Raw genomic sequence first — 23633 nt, forward strand, 5'->3', positions numbered from 1 at the left:
TTGCTTTTTTATGTCTCTGTGTCAGCAGTGGGGTCCTCCTGGGTCTCCTGCCATAGCGTTTCATTTCATTTAAATGTCGACGGATAGTTCGCGCTGACACTGATGCTCCCTGAGCCTGCAGGACAGCTTGAATGTCTTTGGAACATGTTTGGGGCTGCTTATCCACCATCCGGACTATTCTGCGTTGCAATCTTTCATCAATTTTCCTCATCCGTCCACGACCAGGGAGATTAGCTACAGTGCCATGGGTTGCAAACTTCTTGATAATGTTGCGCACTGTGGACAAAGGCAAATCTAGTTCTCTGGAGATGGACTTGTAACCTTGAGATTGTTGATATTTTGCCACAATTTTGGTTCTCAGGTCCTCAGACAGTTCTCGTCTCCTCTTTCTGTTGTCCATGCTTAGTGTGGCACAGACAGACACACAATGCAAAGGTTAAGTGAACGTCTCTCCTTTTTATCTGCTTTCAGGTGTGATTTCTATATTGCCCACACCTGTTACTTGCCCCAGGTGAGTTTACAGGAGCATCACATGCTTGTAACATTCTTATTTATCCGCAGTTGTGAAAGGGTGCCAATACTTTTGTCCAGCCCATTTTTGGAGGTTTGTGTGACATTATGTCGAATTTGCTTTCTTTCCTCCCTTTTTTTGTTTTGTCCCAATACACACAAAGGGAATAAACATGTGTATAGCAAAACATGTGTTAATGCAATACGTTTCGTGAGAAATACATGATTTCCTGGAGAAATATCAAGGGTGCCAACAATTTCGGCCATGACTGTATACATGATTTGCCTTTCCAGGTAGGGGGGTGTGCGCGCCGCCTTACACGCGCCGATATTGGCAGCTGGAGATGTCAGTCACTGGGTCCCGGACAGCGATTCTTGGATGGCACTCGGTGATTGTCGGCAAAGCTGACAGGGGAGAGACTTGTGTGTAAACAACACAGGTCTTTCTCCTGTCAGCATGGACATGCTGCTTTGTATCTCGCTGCACAGCAGAGAGAAACAAAGCAGTATGGCTCCTAAGTAAAACAGCACACAATCTAAAACACACACTGCACACAGTTAACCCTTTGATCACCCCAAATGTTAACCCCTTCCTGTCCAGCGTCATTAGTACAGTATCTTTTTATTGCTTTTAATTAACACTGATCACTGTATTAGTGTCACTGGTGATCTCAGTGGCAGTTAATCAGTATCCACCCAGTGTTCAGAATGTTGTGAGTGAAAATTGCAGTAGATAAGCAGTTTTTGAAATACTCAGACCAGCTTGTCTGGCACCAACAACCATGCCATGTTCAAAGTAACATAAATCCCCTTTCTTCCCCATTCTGATGCTTGGTTTTAACAGCTAGCCTACAGGGCACTTATACCCCCTTCCTGCCCAGGCCAATTTCCAGCTTTCAGCGCTGTCACACTTTGAATGACAATTGCGAAGTCATGCAACACTGAAATTTTTATCATTTTTTTGTGACAGATAGACCTTTATTTTGGTGGTATTTAATCACCTCTGGGTTTTTATTTTTTCTTAAACAAACCAAAAATCACTGAACATTTTGAAAAAAACACGTTTTTTTTTAGTTTTTGTTATAAATTTTGTACATAAGTGATTTTTCTCCTTCACTGATATGCGTTAATGAGGCTGCAGGGATGGGCACTGATAGGCTGCACTGATGTACACTGATAGGTGGCACTGATGGGCACTGATGAGGAGGCACTGGTAGGTGGCACTGATGGGCATTGACAGGCATCACTGATGGGCACTGAAAGGCAGCACTGATCCATGGCACTGATAGGCAGCACTGATAGGCGGCACTGACTAGCACTGATAGGCGGCACGGACTGGCACTGATAGGCGGCACTGACAGGCACTGATAGGCGACACTGATGCGCACTGATAGGCGGCACTAACTGGCACTGATAGGCGCCACTGACTGGCACTGATAGGTGGAACTGATTGACAGCACTGATACGTGGCACTGATTGGCATTGATAGGTGGCACTGACTGGCACTGATGGGTGACATTCAAAGGCAGCTCAGATGGGCACTGATATGTGGCATTGATGTGCACTGGTAGGCACTGATATGTGGCGATGATGTGGCACTGATGGGCACTGGCATGAGGCACTGATGAGCACTAACAAGGGCACTGATGAACACTGACAGGTGGTGCTGCTGGGGCTACACTGATCATCAGGGCACACTGATCATCAGTGCCCCGATGATCAGTGTACATGTCCCCTCCGCGGAAAGCCGATTACCGGCTCTCCTCTCCTCTCGAGCTGTCAGCGTGACAGCTCAAGAGGAGAGAAATGCCGATAACCGGCATTTCCCTGTTTACATGTAATCAGCTGTGATTGGACACAGCTGATCAAATGACCGAGCCGACATCTTTGGCTCTTTTCGTGATCGGTGATCTGCTGTGTCCCTGCCGATCGCCGCACTGCGCGCTCCCCAAGCCGCACATGCGCGGTGAGAATGGGAGGATGTCATATGACGTCCTCCCAGAACGAGAGAACCACCTTGCATCCGTCATATTACTGTACAGCTGGCGGGAGGTGGTTGAGGGCAGCAAGTCATCTTCACAACGTCTAGATATCTAAATGCATTGAGCTGCTGCCATGTGATTGGTTGATTAGCAATTTGTGTTACCAAGCAATTGAACAGGTGTACCTAATAGAATGGCCGGTGAGTGTATGTTAAATGCACACATAATCTTATGAGAAGATTGTTGTGAAAATGAATAGTCTATCAACAGGATTTCTTAAATACATTGTGCACATCAAGACAATAAGTCTACACATTCATGCAGATAGGTGGAGGAAGGTTTATTACATCACTTGTGGATTTGTGAAAGTGATTTGCGATTGTCGTTTTGCATAATGATTTACTTATCTTTGTTGGCATATTGGCAACCATTTAATAGACTTTCAAGACTTACATGGATCTGCAAGGAACATACACACAAAAAACCCCAAAAAGCCTAAAATCATAAACACCTATTGGGCCTGGCCTACAGTTAAACAAAGAGTCCCCGTTCTGTCCATTTAATCTGCAAATTTATTTTTTTAACCGACACAGAACTGGAAACACAGCTGTAACCAATGACTTGCAGATCCAGTTCATCGGCCAGCTGGATTCTGTTCTGCTGAAACAGCAAGATTTTCTACATTGTTCCCTTTTGTACATCTGGAGAAATCGTTTGAGTTCAAAGGTGACAAGAAAAGCTCTTTAAATAAACCCAACGAACGGTGAAGATGCCCAGGCAACCAGCAAATCCACATCAGGGGGATGCTTATTAAAATAAAGCCTCCATTGAGAGGCACTCTTTTTGTGTATTTATAAATGTATCCAACTCAAGTTCTTTTTTTTTCTTTTATCACCAAAGAACCATCTGAAGCTTTTCTCCTGTCAGCTAGCTATGTTAAAGAAGGAGTCCGCTAAGCATCAAAACTGGCCAGAAATTCCACTGAAATAGTGAACATTTGTAAAGCTCTACTGTACTATGACTGAGTTCAATTTTTCCTTCTACAATTACGGCATAGTAATAAAACAAGGAACATGTACCGCCCAATGTCTTTTCAACTGTCCCAGGAACCCCAAAACCAAGGGGCCTGCCCATTCCACTTTGCTCTGTCGGTACAGGTCTGTTTTTTCTGGGTACACATATATGCAGCTTCTCGGCATTAAAGCCTACCCGCTGAGAGGTCACATATATGTGTGCAACCGGCGGGACAGAGTTAAAGTATATGTGATCCCATACCATCTACTCAGTTTAAAATAGAAATGCAAGGCAAAACGTTTGAGTTCGTGTATAAAAAAATTATAAAAAATATTTTTTCTCTTTTTTTAGTAAATGATCATATAATCTCTGTTCTCAGCTACATAAGGGGTTCAGAGTAGTGGGGATGGAGAAGCAGCAGTACACCGATCATCCCAATGAATGGCTGTTCAGGATAGTTGTGTCCAGCAGAGGTCTGATCATTGAAGGGCAGGCAGACTGTGGTCCTAGCACAGCCAGAAAACTGACTCATTAATACCTAGTGTGGTCATTTTTAAATAGGAAAGGAGGGAGACTGACAGGATCACCAACTATTTCACACAAAGGAAGCAATACAAAGAGAACTGGATACTTTTTAACACAAGTACATGGTACCAGTGGTGTATTTAGGTTTTGTGCTGCCATAGGCAGCACAAAAAGTAGACAACATCCCCCCCACGGAGAGAGCCTGACATTGACCAACAACAACCCTGCCCACTCTCCAGATAGTCTTCCACTAACACACCCCCCCGCCGACCAGAGAGAAAAAGACAAAAAGACAATCACCTTTACAGCTTTGGACATCCCTGGGAACAAGAGTCAAGCTCTGCATTACCATCAAGCAGCCCACAGCCTCTCTCAGGTCCCACCTGGTCCCCATTCCACAAGTGTCCCTTCTTCCCCCCTGAAAAATGCTGCCCTAGGCAAATGCCTTGTTTGCCTTGTGGTAAATACTCCCCTACATGGTACAACATACACATAACAGGAATATGAAATGTTGGGGTAACATATTCTTTGCGCAGTCATGCAATTCTGTACCACTCAAATGAAACATATTTTTTCCACAAATTGAGCTTTCTTTCGGTGGTATTTGATCTCCTATGAGTGTTTTATTTTTTGTACTATAAGCAAAAAAAGACCAACAATTTTGAGAAAAAAACAATATTTTGGGCTTTTTTCTATTAAACATTTCCAGTAAAAAAATTAAATTTCATCATAAATTTAGGCCAAAATGCATTCTGCGACATGTCTTTGCTAAAAAAAACTCCCAATATGTGTAAATGAATTGGTTTACATGAAAGCTATAGCATTTACAAATGGCGGTATAGATAGTGGGATTTTTTCTACTAGTAATGGCGATGATCAGCGACTTTTAGCGTGACTGCGGCGGACATTCTGACACTGGGGAGGGGACCTAACTTAGTATCACTGACATTTCCAGTGACACCAATAACAGTGATCAGTGCTAAAAAAAAAAAGCACTGACACTGTACTAATGGCACTGGGCAGGAAGGGGATAATGTGAGGGGCGATCAAAGGGTTAACTGTGTGCTGTGTGTGTTTTACTAGGGGAACGTGGCTGTTCTTCACTGTAAGTACACTGATCAGGATGGCTGTACTGTGCACAGCCATCCCGAGCAGTGTGCTCGAGCTGACAGGGAGGAAGATTGTTTGCAAACAAAACAATCTTCCATCCCATTGGAGATGCTCGGTAATCACCGAGCGCTGGCGGGTAATTACCGGCCGGGACCCTGTGAACAATATCTGTAGCCAGAAATGACAGCGTGGGTAAGGCACGCACGGGTCGCGCGTGCTGCCTCCCCGAAGTGCAAAATCATGTATATATATATGTGATTTTGCGCATAGGTGCCACCCTGTAGCAGTATATCTGCTATAGGGCGGTCCTTAAGAGGTTAATAAGTAAAGGGAGAATGATGTCATTGTATCGGGAATGATTTTGTAAGAACCAACTTTATTTTCAAACTCTACTGTACGTCAAATGAGTTTTCGCAATTGCCATCTAATAACTGCTAGAGAGATATGACATAAGGGAAGGATCAATTAAGAGCTTAGAACAGAAGGAAAGGCAAGGTTCACTTTAAAAGCTAGCTTGAAATGCCCCTTATTTTTCACAAACAAACATCTGCCAATATGTCAAAAAGTGTTGTTTCTGCTATATGGCAGCCCAGTCATACATTTCTCTGGGTTACTTGGACTACAGTGTACTGTACATAATTGTCAGACTCAGAAGCAAGTCAAGCACAGCAAGCCTTTAAGTGTTTTGGGGGGAAAATGTCTTTTGAGATGCAAATCAGTGTTTGAAATGTAATTAGTATGCCTTCATACTGTATACTAGGAAGGTTAAAGAACAGAATTGATGCGTGGGATGTGCAACAATAAAAGTAAACCGATCCATACAATCCAGTTCAAAAGTCAAATACTGCTGCTTTCTCACTTCACAAACTCATGTCTGAAATAAAAAACAACGCTACAGACACTAAACCTTACAGATTTTTGTGGTCATACCATTTCTTTCACGTGGTAGTAAACACCTCTTGCTTACTTGTACCTTATAATAAAGTTTACCTGTAGGTACAAGCAATATCTCCTAAACATGCACCATTTAAGAGCTGTTTACTGCAGTCGGTGACATCTCCAGCGCATACGCATTGTGCTCTGAAGGAACGCACCCCAGCCCTTCAAAACTCTGTGCTTTATCACTGACTCCAGTGAGCATGCGCATGCACTGGAGTGATATCCTGCGTCTCGACCATTCAAACGGCCAGAACCCGCAAACTTGAAAGCAAGGCCATCTTAACCTCCCTAGCGGTCTGATTATGTCAGTATTTCTGTGCTCAAAGCAGTAAATTTTTTTTCATGAAAATATGTAGTTTTTTTCCTGTAGGCCTGTAATTTTTAGGAATAACTCACTGAAATCTGTCCTAATTTACTATTGCAGTTCTCTAGCTGGTCTAAAACCGATTTTGATCTAAAGGGACACTTTTTGGACGCCATGGATGTTTCTCAGTTTACAGGCAGAAAGAACATGTGATTTTAGTGTATTTAATGAATGCTACTTTTTGACATTTTTAAATTTCCTGTCAGTTCCATCCCCCGTACGTCCCGACATGGCAGGGAATGGAACCCAGAAGACGGATGCCGGAATCGGCCGGAGGACATTGCTGGGGACACTGCAGGGGGAACATTGCGGGAGCGAAGGACAAGGTAAGTGCAGAAGGGATCCCAGAGCAACGGGGTTACCGCTTGTGGTGCTGAAAATTTACCCTGAGCTACACTCGGGAATACCTCCAGGGAGGTTAATAGCATCATGGGCCCCCTCGGACAAAGTAATAAACTGGGGCCCATACCAGCCTGTCCCAATTTACACACCTAATTATTTAAAGTATAAATAATTGATAGAATTAAACATATATTTAATAGTACTTTCAATAAAATTGATTTTAAACAATGAGAAAGTATGCCATAAATCAAAGGCTAATCAACACAAAGAGCATAGTACAGGGGGATTCAGGAGGGTACAATACTGGGATCAGGAGGGCACTGCACAGGTTCTGAGATGCTGCCCAGGCCAAATTAGCTGGATGTTTGCACCAAAAGCACTCTCTGAGTGCTCTCTCAAGTCTCTGACCCATCTGCTGAGGTTGTACCCTCCGCCATATTGTGCCGAACTCCATGCTAGATGCCTCCACAAGACATTCCCCGCAGTTGAGCATTATATCCTTAAGGAAGGTATGCTCACCCATAAATAGGGTTGCTACACTTTACTGGTGGTACTTGGAAAATTGCACGTCGGTTACATCACATTGACATACCATCCAGGGTCGCTTGACAGACATAGTCCATCACATTTAGTGGATGGTCTGCAGTAGTCACATGTGTAACCATCATGGAGCATTTTAAAGCAGCATCTTTTCTCCAAGAGTCTCTCCCTCCACTTGGGGTCATTAACACTCAATGAAATGGGATCTCTGCAGTCACCTCCTCTGTAGGTACACCTCTCCTGGGATACTCCAGGGGAATAGCCTCACTCAGGGAACTATTGGCCAGGCCTAAAAGGCCTTTTGCAATCCTCCCTAGTCCCCATCTCCATAAGGGTCAGGGAGTCCACGGCAGGCTCTCTAAGGTGCAGGCCTACCTCCCCCAGGCCTCCAGCCCTGTCCAGGGCTCCAATGTGCCTGTGACATCTGCACACAGAACGTTTTTTTACCTTCATGCAAAGAATGCATGAAGTTAAAAAAACTTGAGCCTTTACAACAACTTTAAGTGCTATGTAAATTTTAACTCTTTTTTCTAAGTAGGAAATTTTTAAAAATTGCTGTCAAATTTTGCCAACTGTACTCCACTGAGGATATTTCTCTTTAATTCGTGTCCTATACCTTGTAAATACAACTGTAACTGAGTGGAAATCACTTAAATAGGGAGAAATGCTCTCTTAGCGAGGCATCCCTATTACAAGATTTAGCCCCTAGTCCTGTTCTGCTTTGGGTTTTTACTTTCAGTCTTGGATCATTGTCACCAGGAAAAATCAAAAGCATGAATCTAACTAATAATGGGGACAAGCTGTACTAAAAACCTGAACGAGTTCCTAACCCCTCACCACTCTATCCAAAGCTCTTTAATAGTTAATTAAAGTGATTGGGTTAGGTTTTAGGGTTCAGGTTTGAGTGTTAGGGTCAGGTAACAGGTTAGGGTAAAGTGTACCTTGTGACCTAACTGTGGCCCTGTTAGAGGGATTTCCACTCACTCCCTGTACTTGTGACCACTATCTCAGCTAATCACCAACTGGCCCTTCTGTACTACCTCACCTTGCATCCATGTTGGAAAAAACCCTAAATATGATTTACTTAGCCAGCGCAAAATTGACAACTTTAGCAAACCAGAGACACAATCCAAATATGTTCTTTACTATTAAACTTACAGTATAGTAGCAATACATCCAGAAGATGAAACAATAGTGCTTTACCTTCTTTTGCTGTCAGGATGTTAGCATTACTTGGCAATGGCAGAACATCATGATTTGTGCACCTATAAATTAAAAAGAAATAAAGTCAGTAAATACAAGCAGGGGAAATGAAGAGATAAAGAAACACACAGAAACATATAGATAACAACCTGGATGAGTGACAGCAGAAAAAAGATCAACTAATCCATCAAGTTTGTCCTAGTGTGTTCTCCCTCTCCCCCTCTCTCTCTCTCTCTCTCTCTCTATATATATATATATATATATATATATATATATATATATATTTGTAGCACTACTCCCTTAGGGGCTGCTGAATTTGAATTGGGTCCCCCTATGCTCTGCATGGCCAGGCAACATGCACCTTCACACTCTGCACAATGGAGTCAGCAAACAGTCCTTGAGCTTGATTTTGTGATCTTATTGAGGGGTTAAACTTGGATATGGTCTAGGAGTATATAGGATACCCGAGGAACTGTAGGACTTGAGGACAACTCATTAGCAACAGTCTCTTGTTAAAGAGCACTAAATTGTACCACCTCAGACCCCAGATGATTCCTTTTCTTCATCCAACTGCCTGAGGGTGTCTCTGAGAAAGGGGGTCCAAGAGCTGCCAATTGAACAGTCCCAGATGAGAAGCTAGTTGGGTATTGCACCTGACCGCTCTCTCCCCTTATCTGGCCCAAGGGGTGTAAGAGTACTCACACTGTCCTTTCCTGTTAGCTTAGTGGGTTGGTGGCTGCCTACAGGACTTACGTTGGGCTGGCTCCTTCCCTGCTATAAAGGTTGTCCTCTCAGGAGCCATTGGCAGTGGAGACTCTCTTCTCCAGCGACCTGCTCTCTTCTCCAGCGACCTGCCTGTAGGTAGGCTCTGCTCCATGGGGCCCCCTCCCAGGCTCCACAATCCAGCATTCCTCAATCCATCTTCCACCCGACACTGCACACTGCCCCCCCAGGCTCTGCCACATTTGAGGGTTGCCCTGGTTACCTTTGTACAGTAGCATTGTCAGTCTGGGTGGAGGGGAATGTTAGATGCACTAGCAGATTTAGATACGCTAAAACATTGGGGCCACAATCTAGCTAACACTTTAGAAGCAGTTACAGTAAACAGTTTTTCCCTTTTTGGATATAGATTTTACATAGATAAAGAGAACTGATAATTGTAAGCACTCCTGTTGGTATTGAATGGTTTGTCTCATCTCTGTAAATGATACATTTTGCAAAAGAGTGTGCTCTTTTGAAAAGCAATAGACTTACTGGCTGGTTCTCCAGAAGAAAATAGAAAAAAGAAAGCCTAAAAAGAAAACAAATGCAGCCATCACATCTAAGAAATAGTAAACTGCAATATAATAAATGTTTGCTTTTGGGTTTGATAATGCTTTTGGGTTTAATAGACACTCCAAGTTCCTGAAGTCTCTCTTGATATATTTTTTCCCCTCAATAAATAAGGAAACCAAAGATGTTTGACCTTGGTTCCTGGTTTGTGAATCTCACTCTTTTCTCTTACTTCTTCATATGGATCTTTTCCCTTTTAAATGCCTCATTCATTAATCAATGTCGATTCACGTTAAGAAATGTCCTATTTTTTGTTTTCCCAAAAAAATATATATTTCCATAAGACTAGTTGGCCTGACTCCAGTTGAGAGGTATCTGTTTTAGGACATCTTTTCAACATGACACATTCCCAGCTTGTCAGGAGCAGTAAGTACATTAATACATGTCTCTAGACTACACTTGTTTTAGTTTGATATACTGTAGATTGGGAACATACCTTCTCTTTTTTGCTGTTTGTGACCCCTCTATTTGTTTTGGTGGTCATTGTCTCAGTTTATCAAACCAGAATATGAGGAGAAACTTCCCATTGGGTACATCTATTTTGGTGACAACTATCAAAGGCTTGCCATAAAAGAGTAAATTTTATTTTCGTTCAACCAGTAGGTTGAGAAAGATAATGACTTGATTCCTTCTTCCACACATTTGATGTGGATGGGGGGATCCCTCCTGCTGAGATATTCTATTCTAACAATGGGGAGACTTCCCATCGTCAGAATACACTAATCAGCGCCACCAGCCATAAACGGTGGCGCTGATTGCGAGAAAAATTTCCAGCAGACTGATTAATAATTTGTATACAATCAGCCTACCCATACGTGGGTCAAAATTTGTCCCTGCTGAACCAGATTTTTGATCCATGTATGGCCAAATTAAGAGGGAATTTTCCCTCACTTTGGAGAGATCGTCACTCTCTTTCTCATGTGTTTCTAGAACATGAAGTAAAGGTAAATTTCAACAGGATACAGACAGTGAAATAAAAGACAATGGTTTCCACCATTCTCTACTCCATCAAAAATAAATAAACATTTTAATTGATAGTCAGTTGATATTTTGGTTATAGATACATTTTAAGTTGGCAGAGTAGGTGTAAATTCTGATGTTGATAACTTGATAACTAGTGTTAAAGTTGAACGTTATAAAAACAGCTTGGTTTACCACTGAAATACATAAAAGGGAGTTGTTTTACCTATCACTGAAATTGTATTTCTGCCCATCTGTTCCTAACCTTTACACAGTTCTGCCAGGGTGAACAACCAGCAGGGTGACCTAACTATTCTTTGCTGCAGTAAGGCCCCATTCATACCTTAGTGTTCCGAGAGCGAGAATGCGAGCATTCCCAGAAACATGCAAAAATGTGCCAAAATGCTCATTAAACTTGTGGTGCCATTAATTTTTTGTGGAACCCCAAACATGGGTAACAGTCACGCAAAAACGTGGCAGAATCCACAAGGAAGTGAATGGGCTGCCTATGCTGTTGCGTGACAAACGCACAAAAAAACATATTTTAAAAAACCACATGCTCAGGCATGAATGGGATCCTAAAGGAACACAACCTGTAACTGGATAGTGAAGCAGTAATAAACTAACAAAAACATGCCTTTGCTTTCATCCTGAGCGGGTTAAATGTGTCTAGACCTTTTTACCAGGCTTTCTGAGTGCTGCCCCCCTGCTGTATGCCACATAAATACAAAGTGAGGTAGGACTCTGGGCTCTGGCTTTCTTCCACATGGCACTTCAGAGGAAGGACTGTTGAAACATGTAAGCCTTACTGGAAAACATGCCCCCCTTCTAGGTCACCCTGCTGGGATTCTCCCTGGGCTAGGAACTTACCATCATTTTACTTTTGCTGAATGAACTTTGCTTCTTTGGAAGGTGTGAAACTGGGCAGCCTGCATTAGTTAGTTAGGGCTGCTAAATTGTGTTGCCAAATCTTCAGTAAAGCTGTTAACTGTTTAAAGCCTGGTCTGAAGTCATTCAAAGAGGTGCATGATGGTTTCTGGAGTATGAAAGAACTAGGGTCAGTAAAGCACATGTGAGGTATGAAGTAACGCCACTACAAGGAGTTTAGTCTGCAAGACAGGTTGGAGAAAGAATGCAGTTGTTATGGGTAACCCAGAACTAGTGTAAGGTACATTGCAACCTGTTGTGAAATATGGTATTGTGCCTGGCCGGGGCGAAGGGGGCTGTTAGTAAGTGGGGCGGTGATCTGGCTCCCTCCCCAGCGGTTTGTTTCCCAGAGAAGCTGGGACTGAATCTGTGTTACTGAGACTCACAGCACAACCACAGGGTATGGGAGAGCTGTAGGAGTTAAGATTTAAACGGCAGGACCCCATTCTGTCACTGGGTGTAAGGGAATTCCTGTACGGCGACTGGTGCAAAGAAATGCGCATGTGCGCAACATCGCGCATAGAATGAGCACGGGCACATTCCTAATAAAAATGAGCATAGGCTCGCACATGCTCGCAAGAATGCGTGCACATGGGTGCACGCTTGTGGGAGCGTGCCCACGGTTTCTGGTGCCAGATGGACTATTTAAAGGTGGTTCTTACTCTCTGTCAGTGCTGACTGGTCTTCAGCTAATTCCCTGTGTCCTGCTGTATCCTGAGTGTATACGTTACTGACCCGGCTTGCCATTGACCTGCTCTTGGATTCTGTTTATGCTTCTGCTCATCGGTTTCTGATCTTGGCTTCCTCCTGACCTCGTCCCTGTCTAATGTTCCGGTACATCATCACCTGCTCATTGCTGACCCTGGCTATTACTCTGACTACGGTTCTGGCTCCAGTTTGGCGCTACAGTCCTGCCGAGAGCTTGTCCTGGCTATCTATTATATTGGCTCCGGATGTCACTGTGTGTTCCGGCCTAACGCTTATCAGAAGTTTCGGCAAGCCATGTACCCAGACCTTGCAGTTCCAGTGGAGTGCTTCCAAAACCTCAGCTGGCCATTCCGGCATCTCTTCTGTTCTTGACTGGATGCCCTGCTTGATTTACCGAGGTTACACCTCCATCCGAAAGTTTTGCAATCAATATACTCAGGCACTCGTGTTTCTCCTGTCCCTCAGCACCATCTGTTCCACCTTCAGTGGGGCCTTTGTTGGAGATAAAAGAGAGGCTGACCTCATCAATTCAGACTTCTATCAGGTACGTGACACTGGGAATGGGGTGGCAGAGGAATGCTGGATGGGTGGGGAGGGCACAGGCTCAGCGGTGTTCCTACTAAATGTAACACGGGATGGAAGGTTTTACAGAAGAACTCTACATTTCACACTACTATATGGCTCATCTCTAAGCCAGAATATCACCATAATGTTTGAGTTTTACATGAACGCGATTCCTGGACATTGGTGAGCGTGTTCACGATGAAAGGTATCCCCACGTGCAGGGCGAGTTGACCTGCCCATATGCTAGCAGTAATTATTGTGTTCTGCTGGACAGGAAGGCTCCCCACACCCCCGTGCTGCCAGAACACAATAGCACTGTGGGAGGATTCTCCCATCAACACTGAGGAGCGATTTTCTTCCTTCCACTGATCAGAAATTTGAGTCATCTATGGGCTGCCTTAGCCTAGTCAGCTAAGGTCTGACAGACTAAGGTCATAGCCAAGGCAGGGTACAAATCTGGGTCTGCCAGAGAAAACTGTATTCTAGAACAGGTCCCAAAATACTTGTTGAAGGGGTCCTTGAATACAGATACAGAACACATCCACAAGGATGGTTATGGCTTTGTTAAGATGGAATACTGCAGAATCCACTGAGCAGTCTACTTTTTAACAGTCCTCTAATGGGTAGAAGGCTGATAGCCATTTGGGATGGTTATACAGCTTGTCAGGGTTCTTCCAGTCTCTATAAACAAGGACTGCAAATAGCAGGTTCATCAGAAAGGTTTTGGGAAAGGAATCTAGAAGAGGAACAGCACTGGTAAAAGCTAAATGGTGATCCTCAAGCTTTCAGGTCATGATTACCCTGTCAGTTAGAGCCAAGACACTATCTTTCAGTTTGGGAATAATGGCAAAAGCCTATGGCTCCTCAGGTATAGTGGCATTCATTAAGGATCAGAAAGATGCTCAAAGAAAACTAAAGCCACAGACAGATTTATGACCTCTGTGGTCAGAGTTATAAAATGTATACTACCACAATCTGAGGCCTTGGCTTAGATTGCATTCATATCTACGGCTTGAACACATAATAATATTTCCACCCAGGACATGACCACCACTACTCCTCCCAAAATCTGTGAAACAATTAGAATAGTAAAACTGACAATAAGCAGACTCAGTATGAATCCCTTTCGCTCCAAGCACTTCCTAATCTTTGATCCTCTGGCAACCATCAGGTGCCCACCCCAGAGTATGTCAAAAAAGAATGAATGGGCCACAAACTGATCATGATACCAATGCTAAAAACACTTTAACACAGCAAAACAAGTCATATCCAATGTAGCAGAAGGGGGACAGGTGGGATGTGTTGTCACTGGGTTAAAATGTTTTTAACATTAGTGATATCTCAGTGTGCGTTCTGCTTATTCTTCTGACAGCACAGGCATGTATTGTTGATTAGAGCACATGCAAGGCAGTGGGAATTACACAGATAAGACAAGGTATGAGGTGAAGAGGCCTCCTGCTCTAGCTGACAATGTCAACTATAAAATATAGCAAAGCATTTAATTCTCTTGGCTTTACTTTCCTTAAAGAAATGGTGAAAAGTGTCCGTGATGTGCCACTATTATTTCTCTTTGGTTTTGCTGACGTTTTAATTTAATCATTTTAATTTTAACAGAGCTGATCATATTCCCTCTCCTCATGCACTCCTACATGACTTTTCCATCAAGATCAATAATAAAACAATCAGCCCCTCCCCTCAAGTCAGGGTACTAGGAGAAATCCATTCGCTGTCAAAAGCTTGTGGAGTTCACCTCTGTAACATCACTGAAATGTGTCCCTTTTTACCCACGAAGCCACCAAGCTACTCATTCACTCCCTTGTAATCTCTTGCCTTGACTATTGCAACTTCCTTCTCATAGGCCTACCTCTCTGTAGGCTATCCCCTCTTCAGTTTATCATGAAGGCTGCTGTCAGGATCAGCATCTTACCAACCACACAGTGACTGCCATCCCTCTCTGCCAATCCCTCCACTGGTTTCCAATTGCCCAGAGAATTAAAAATACTAACAACTACATACAAAACCATCCACAACTCTGCCCCGTGCTACATCACCAATCTTGTCTCCAAATATCACCCAAACCATCCTCTCTGCTCCTCTCATGACCTCCAGCTCTCAAGCTCCCTTGTCTCCTTCTCCCATGCTCATCTCCAGGACTTTGCCAGAGCCTCCACCATCCTCTAGAACTCTCTACCTCAGTCTGTCCGGCTATACCCTACTCTGGCTGCCTTTAGGCGATCCCTGAAAACTCTTCTCTTCAGGAAAGCCAATACACTCCAAATAGACATTTATCACTTCCATCAGCTCATCCCCCACAGTTATAACCTTTTGTACCACTTGCCCCACCCTACTTGATTGTAAGCTCTTATGAGTCTTATGGCCCTGCAGGCCAGAGTACTTGGTGTAATTCTGGACTCCAACCTATCCTTTCAACCCCAAGTCCAATCTTTAACAAACTTGTGCAGACTCCACCTCCGCAACATCGCCAAAATCCGCACGTTCCTAACCCCAGAAACCACTAAACAGCTCATCCACTCTCTCATCATATCACGACTCGACTACTGCAACTCCCTCCTCACTGGCCTGCCTCGCCGCTGGCTATCCCCGCTTCAGTCCATCCTGAATACGGCTGCCAGACTCATTCACCTTTACAACCGCTCTGTCTCCGCCACCCCCCTCTGCCAATCCCTCCACTGGCTTCCGATTGTGCAACGGATCAAATTCAAAATCCTAACACTGACGTACAAAGCTGTCCACCATACTGCCCCGAACTACATCACTGACATAATATCCAAGTACCACCCAGCACGCACACTCCGCTCCTCACAAGACCTCCTTCTCTCTAGTTCCCTGGTCTCCTCCTCCCATGCCCGCCTCCAGGACTTCTCCAGGGTGTCACCCATCCTCTGGAACTCCCTGCCCCAACCCATCAGATTATCACCTACTCTCCTCTCCTTTAGGCGCACCCTGAAAACCCATCTCTTCAGGGAAGCCTACCCCACCCCCTGCTAACTTGCCGACCTCCTCCACTCTTCCTATTACTCCATCCCCCACAGCTATCTCCTCCTGTGCCACCATCCCCTCCCTCCTAGATTGTAAGCTCGAAAGAGCAGGGCCCTCAATCCCCTCATGTTTTGCATTGTGTTGGTATTGTTCTGTTACATGTTCTGTCCCCTTTTGTAATGTACAGCGCTGAGCGAACTATTGGCGCTTTATAAATACTGTATAATAATAATAATAATAATGAGTAGGACCCTCTTACTCCTCTTGTTTTGATTGTATTGTAGCTGTACTGTCCCCTTTATATTGTAAAGTGCTGCGCAAACTGTTGGCACTATATAAGTCCTGTATAATAATAATAATTTTGCGTCCCGGTACAGAATTTGAGTCCTCAGATTAAAAAATGTATGAACCCAGCTCTAACAATTTAAAAATGCATATGCATAAACATGGCCAGGAAGAGCTTCCCCATTAGTTGGATGGTATATAAACTCCCAACCTTCAGGTTTATTGACACCTACACTCACCAGCAACTTTATTAGGTACATCTTGCTAGTATTGGGTTGGACCCCCATTTGCCTTCAGAACTGCCTTAATTCTTCCTGACATAGATTCAACAAGGCCTTGAAAACATTCCTACAAGGCTTTCAGTACTTGTAGTTTTCACAATTTATTTATTTTTTTAATACTGACAGCTCTCACAGGGAGAAGATCCCCCACTATCTGTCACTAGATGCAGCTCTGGGAGTAGGAACATGTTACATGTTCCACCCAAACAACTGGTGGAACATGTAACATGTTCCCAAAAGTGAATTTATCCTTTAACAATGTAAAGATTATTTAGGTAGGCAGACTGAGTTGTTGTCAAGTTAACATTTGCATACTGCCGCTGCTAAATTTGATCTGGACTTATTCTGACGGATTACACAGAGCTCAAATTCATGTTATTGAGCAAACATTCTGACTTTAGCACAATTGCTTTCCTTACATGATAACATTAGTATCTCACTGAATGCTTTCACTTGTTAACTAGAACTGCTCTTTAGCCCCCTTATGACCAAACCAAACCACATTTAGGTTTTAATGAACTCTGGTCATGAAGGCCATGTATAATATTCTCATCGCACACATTCCTAAAAATCTCCAAAATAAAGCGGTTGCTGTGGTAATTATCAGCTAGAAACCGGAGACATCATAGACCAAAGTATATATTGCCAGCACACCACAGAACGTTGAGACATTTAATGAACATTAATTAAGGTCATCCCATCACATTAGCAACATTTTGGGGCATGCAGGACTCCTTCATCCAGATTCTTGACAAAGGGGTCCTGCATGGCCCCAAAGCATTGCACCTTACTAATGTGCTATGATCACCTTAATAAACATTTGAACAATATTTCAAAGATCCGTGGTGTGCTGGTGATATATAGTTTGGTTTGGTCATAAGGGGCCAAAGAGCAGTTCTAGTTAACAAGTGAAAGTATTCAGTGAGATACTAATGTTATCATGTAAGGAAAGCTATTGTGCTAAAGTCAGAAAGTTTGCTCAATAACATGAATTTGAGCTCTGTGTAATCCTTCAGAATAGGTACACAATCCTCTATCCATTTGATGACCCTGGGCATTGGAGATACACCCTGCAAAATGTCAACAAAAATATTATTGCATATCTCCTGGGCCCTGCCCCTCTTCCCCCCGTCACTGCTCCCCTACCACATTTAAAGGTTATTCCTGGGTGTCAGAAAGACAGCCAGGATTTCCTATCTATCACATAGCAGACACAGCTGTCCAAAAGCAGCAGCTCCTGTGTAAAATGACACTTGCAGCTACTCTGCAAGTGCCATTAAAATAACAACTGCTACACTGTATTTATGGTTTCATTCAAGTGTACAGAGTTTTAAAAATGTATTTCTATTTAACCCCTTTTAACCCTAAAACACTAATTATGTACATCTGCCTCCTCGAACTTTAGCTTTGATTTTTCTGCTCTTTTGTTTATTTCTGTATGTTTATTATTAATTTTTTAAACTTTTTTTTCATTTTCATTCTTTTGTTTGTTTGTTTTTTTCAGTTGCATGGAAAAAAAAGATGCCATTTTAAATTTGAAAATAACTTATTTTATACCAGAAATGTTATTTTATTGTCATTATAAACTGGAACTAAATTTATATTTTTTTAACAACAGTAAGACTACTTTTTGTAAAACTAACACTGGTCAAAATAGGAACAGGAGTTCATTTTGTTACATTTTTTTATCTATAGATAGCAAAGAATAGAACAACTTTTACAGACTATATTGTCAAAAGAAAACCTTGTTTGTCACGAAAAAAAAAAAATATGTAGGCATTATCTTAAACTATGACAAAGATGTTACTAAATAAACAGGCACTTAGACAAAATGTATAAATTGCTCTAGTTCATAAGGGGTATACATTTACAAGGGCTGAAGTGGCTATAAAGTGTCAGTAGGAGGACAATATGAGCGTATTTCCTGGAGCCTGTATAGGTAACGCCCTCTGTGTCTTTGCTTACCAATCATATTCAAACTTCTAGTACATATTTGAATCTCATATTTTTTTTCCTGAAGGTTTGTGTGAGAAGCAGCAAAGTTGTTCCAGCATCTCCAGCAGGTGTGTTCCAGGATCACAAGATTACACACAAGAGGGAGTATTGTGGTGCACAAAAGCAGTACCTGAATAAAAACCTTATTACTTAATTGATAAGCTATAATCCCTGTACGCATCTACAATGATTAATATTCACATTTTAACTGGATTGTTTTTTTTTTATTTATCTGCTGAACAATCATTTGTAAAAATGCATGAAGATGCTACCCCAGCTTGTAATCTAAGATACAGAAATGCAATAAAAAAAAATATGTATATGATTTATATTTGTGATTGTGATGATAGGCAATCTCATTTAGCCTTTTTTTGTTGCCACTTGGTATACTGTGTTATTAGAAAAATCTGATACCTCACATGGCACCGCCAAGGCAGCATTTTGCTAAATACCAATTTCTTATGTGTTGTGGTGTGTATAGGAAGCACCACTAGAGAGCACACTATACACATGTATGCTGCTTTGTCTGATAATGTAAATCTGTTGCCTTCAATGATAAACTGGGATTACAGAAAACCTAAATCAAGTCTATTTCTCTGCAATTGGTTATAAAAATAGCATTTAGAGGCCTCACTTGTTAAAGCTTTTAGGGAGGAAAAATGCTTTTAATGTTACTAGCATGTCAGTGATCATTCTGCAATCTGAATACTTTTCATTTGAAGAATACATTCATTTTTATCACTTTATTTCCTATCCACGTCATATTTTTTTCCAGAGTTATTTGTACACTTTATCCCTCTTTAGGATGTTTTTTTTTCCACAGTTATGCCCTGCCTTTTCAGAATCTACGGATTCTCATTGGTTAGCTGTAAACAAGAAAGCCTGTAAATACACAGAACAAAAAGGCCACTGGAGTCACTCGAACCTGACGTCTCTATAGGTAACTTGCCAGTGGCATCGCCTGTAGCTCACTGCTGACTCAGTCAAGTGCATACAGGTGAGTCTTTTTATGCTAGAAAATCAGTATTTTTTGCTAGAAAATTACATAGAACCCCCAAACATTATAAATTTTTAACCGCTTTCCGTCCACCCTATAGCAGTAAAACTGCTACAGGGCAACTCGGGTGTGCAAAATCATGTATATATACGTGATTTTGCATTTCCGGGTAGGGGGCACACGCGAGCGCTGGTGTTCTGTATAGTTGGTTAGTAGTTCTGCATTGTAAGCAACCTAATCAGTTTAAAATAAAAATCAAAATCAAAACATTTCTGTGTGTGTGTGTGTGTATTTTTTTTTTTAAGTGATCACACTCTCAGCTGCATACGGGACGTGGAGGAGGAGGCGGGGAAAGAGAAATACACTAATCTTCCCAGTGAATGATCAGTTTAAAATAGAAAAGAAGGGAGACTGGCAGGATCACCAAGGATTTCACACAAAGGAAGCAATACAAAGAGAATAGGATACTTTTTCATACATGTACTGTACATGGTACAGAAAACACATATCAGGAATATGAATTATTAGGGCAACTTATTGTTTAACCACTTGGCAACCACGCTATAGCTAAATGATGGCTACGACGCGGTTGTCCAGTCCTGGGAGGGCGTCATATGACATCCTCGCAGAACACACCCTCCTTTTTGCCCCCAGCTGCGCACATCCAGCGATCTCCATGAACGCTGTGTCCTACGGACATAGCTGATCACATGATGTGGTAGGAGGCATTCACAGCGGCCTTATACCACGTGATCAGCTGTGTCCAATGAGACAGCAGATCACCGGGTAAATACAGTTGCCGGTTATCGGCTGCACTTTCCTCACGCTGTCATAGCGTGAGGAAAGTACTGCTGATAACTGGCAATTGTCAGAGAACAGATCTGCACTGATTATTAGGGCACTGATGATCAGTGCCCAGTAGTGCCACCCACCATTATTCAGCAGTGCCACCCACCTGTGCCCATCAGTGCCACCCACCTCTGCCCAGCAGTGCCACCCACCTCTGCCCAGTAGTGCCCCCATCAGTGCCCCCCCATCAGTGCCACCCAGTAGTGCTGCCAGTCAGTGCCCAGCAGTGCTGCCAGTCAGTGCCGTCAGTTAGTGCCGCCCATAAGTGCCAATCAGTGCTGCCTATCAATGTCACCTATCAGTGCCCATCGCTGCATATCAGTGCAGCATCATCAGTGCCAGCTTCTCAGTGCCAGCTCTTCAGTGCCACCTATCAGTGCCCATCAGTACTGCCTATCTTGTGCCACCTCATCAGTACTGCCTATCAGTGCAGCCTCATCAATGCACATCAGTGAAGGAGAAAAATTACCTGTTTACAAAATTTTATAATAGAAACAAAGAAAAACCTTTTTTCTTCAAATAATTTGCTCTTTTTTTTGTTTATAGCACAAAAAATTAAACACCCAGCGGTGAATAAATACCACCAAAAGAAAGCTCTATTTGTGTTAAAAAAATTACAAAAATTTCATATTGGTACAGTGTTGCATGACCGCGCAATTGTCATTCAAAATGCAACAGTGCTGAAAGCTGAAAATTGGCCTGGGCAGGAAGGGGGTATAAGTGCCCGGTAGGCAAGTGGTTAAAGCACACATTATTCTGCTTCGTAATATTATTTTTAAAATAAAAAAAAATAATCATGAAATGGAGCTTGTACAAAAGAAAGTCATCATTCACATGTGATTAGGGGAGCACAAGGTGTAAATACAGCCCTGGTAGAAACCATGTTAACTGAAAAAAAACACCAGTTTTAAATGAAACCTTCACATTATTGGGTTTTGTTCCTGTTGCTGGACCCCATAGATGTCTTCAGACCAATCATGCACAGAACACATGCTTCCAAATTAAATATCATGTTATGGCTACAGCTTTTATGAAACTACAAGATAATGACAATAACACAATCATTCTTGAAATATATACAGGGGGTTATTTACTAGAACTGGAGTGTGCAAAATCAGGTGCAGTTCTGCATAGTAACCAATCAGCTTCCAGGTTTATTTCCAAAATCTAATTGAACAAGCTGAATATTAGAAGCTACTATGTACAGCAACACCAGATTCTGAGTGCTCCAGTTTTAGTAGATCTACCCCATGGACTCTAATGAAACAGTTAAACTAAACTAAAAATTCCATTTAAAGTGGAAGTATACTCACCTTCTATCCAGCGTTGAGTTCATCCGGAGCCCAGCTAGATCATCTTTCTGGTACCAATCTTTGGCCATTTCCATTGGCCCAGCTTAGATGACATTACTTCCGCAGCATGGTAAGGAAAACAAAGAGCACCGGAATTGTAACTACACCAAAACTATGAAAACATTTAACAGTGTACAATACCTTTAAAACATACTGCTTTGTAATTTGTCCACAATGCTTCATGTTTGATGTTTTTACTGTCCTAGTGGACCTCCAACGTTACTTCTAGAGGTTGTTATTTTTCGAGTTGAATATGAAGCCTTGGTATCTTCGTAGAAGCTCCTTACATGCAATTTTATATACTGTAACCTTCTATTTTGTATTCCATCATTATGATTTCATACTGTTGTGTTATATATTTTTGTATGATTTCTCACAGCATTCCAATGAAAATAAAAACACAAAGGTATTGTTTCCATTATCTGCAGTTGTTGAATGGATGCTGCGTTATTTGCAGGGGCCCTGACATGGCAGCTTTGGAATAAAATGATTTTCTGGAATCCTTGACATGATGCTTTTTTTTTAATTTTTATTTATTTTCACCCTTTGTGAATTACTACAAATGAAGAAACCTTTACTGAAAATCAATTAAAATGTTTACTTGTATCTGAAATATTCTGTCAAATACTATATAGGCTGCCTTACACACCTCAAATTTCGGCCAATTTCTGCTGAATTGGCTAAAATTTGAGCCATGGGTGTCAAATCAACAAAAGTTGATTGAACAGTTGAATCAGCAGCCAGGTGGAAAATTATTGGCTGAACAGCTCCTACATCCAATCAGATGCAGATACTGTTGGGGTTTTCTGGCAGGCACTAGAGCCTGCTGTCAGAATACAATAGCCAGCAGAGGAGATTCATCCATCTGGACTGATTAGCATGGATGGAAGAATCTGTTTTTTTTATTAGTTCAGTCTGCAGTCCGAACAAAAGAAGTCTATGAGTGCATGGCCAGCGTTTATTGGTATACTAATCAATAAGTGACTTCAGGACAGGAAGTGAGGATAAGTCTCTTCAAAGGGGACACAGATAACAATAAAAGCTTGATAGTAGTTCAGCCACATTCCCGCTCTCTTAAACACATTTATTTATTATACATTTATTTTTGTAATTCCATGGGGGAAATTTTCACTCACTTCCTTCTCTGGTGCCACTCCTCTAATTGCCAGAAAACGAAGTGAAAGGAAAACTCCCCAACAAATCCAAGGTAGCAAAAAAAAAATCAAATAAAAACTAACAGAGGTAAGTCTTCATAAATGTATCTAAAGTAAGAATAAAAACTTTCACTGGAGTTTATGCTTTTATTATTAAAGAGGTTATAAAGTTAATTTTGTTAATGTTAAAAATGTTAAACTTACACTATATTGCCAAAAGTATTGGGACACCCACGGTCAACTGTCAGTGGTATTAGAACAAAGTGGAAGCAACTGGGAACAACAGCAACTCAGCCACGAAGTGGTAGGCCATGTAAAATGACAGAGAGGCATCAGAGCATGCTGAAAAGCACAGTGCGCAGAAGTCTCCAACTGTCTGTCAATAGCTAAAGACCTCCAAACTTCATGTGGCCTTCAGATTAGCACAACAACAGTGTGCAGATAGCTTCATGGAAAGGGTTTCCAAGGCCGCATCCAAGCCTTACATCACCAAGTGCAATGCAAAACGTCGGATGCCGTGGTGTAAAGCATGCCACCACTGGATTCTAGAGCAGTGGAGATGTGTTCTCTGGAGTGAAGAATCATCCTTCTCTGTCTGGTAATTCAATGGATGTGTCTGGGTTTGGCAGTTGTCAGAAGAACAGTACTTGCCTAACCGCATTGAGCCAAGTGTAAAGTTTGGTGGAGAGGGAAGTATGTT

The 23633-nt window shown here is 42.2% G+C and overlaps 1 long non-coding RNA gene across 4 annotated transcripts in view; it reads right to left on the reverse strand.

The window, feature by feature from the left end:
• LOC149441411 (uncharacterized) overlaps positions 1-23633 on the reverse strand; it is a 648839-nt gene that overhangs the window by 92473 nt on the left and 532733 nt on the right. For all 4 annotated transcript variants that reach the window (XR_016307379.1, XR_016307378.1, XR_016307380.1 and 1 more), the window contains one exon: positions 8530-8591. This is a non-coding gene — a long non-coding RNA (uncharacterized LOC149441411). The remainder of the gene's footprint in view (positions 1-8529; positions 8592-23633) is intronic.

This window comes from Staurois parvus, unplaced genomic scaffold (genome assembly GCF_062004578.1).
Source record: "Staurois parvus isolate SC_StPar_1 unplaced genomic scaffold, SC_StPar_1.0 ptg000988l, whole genome shotgun sequence".
Classification (NCBI taxonomy): Eukaryota; Metazoa; Chordata; class Amphibia; order Anura; family Ranidae; genus Staurois; species Staurois parvus.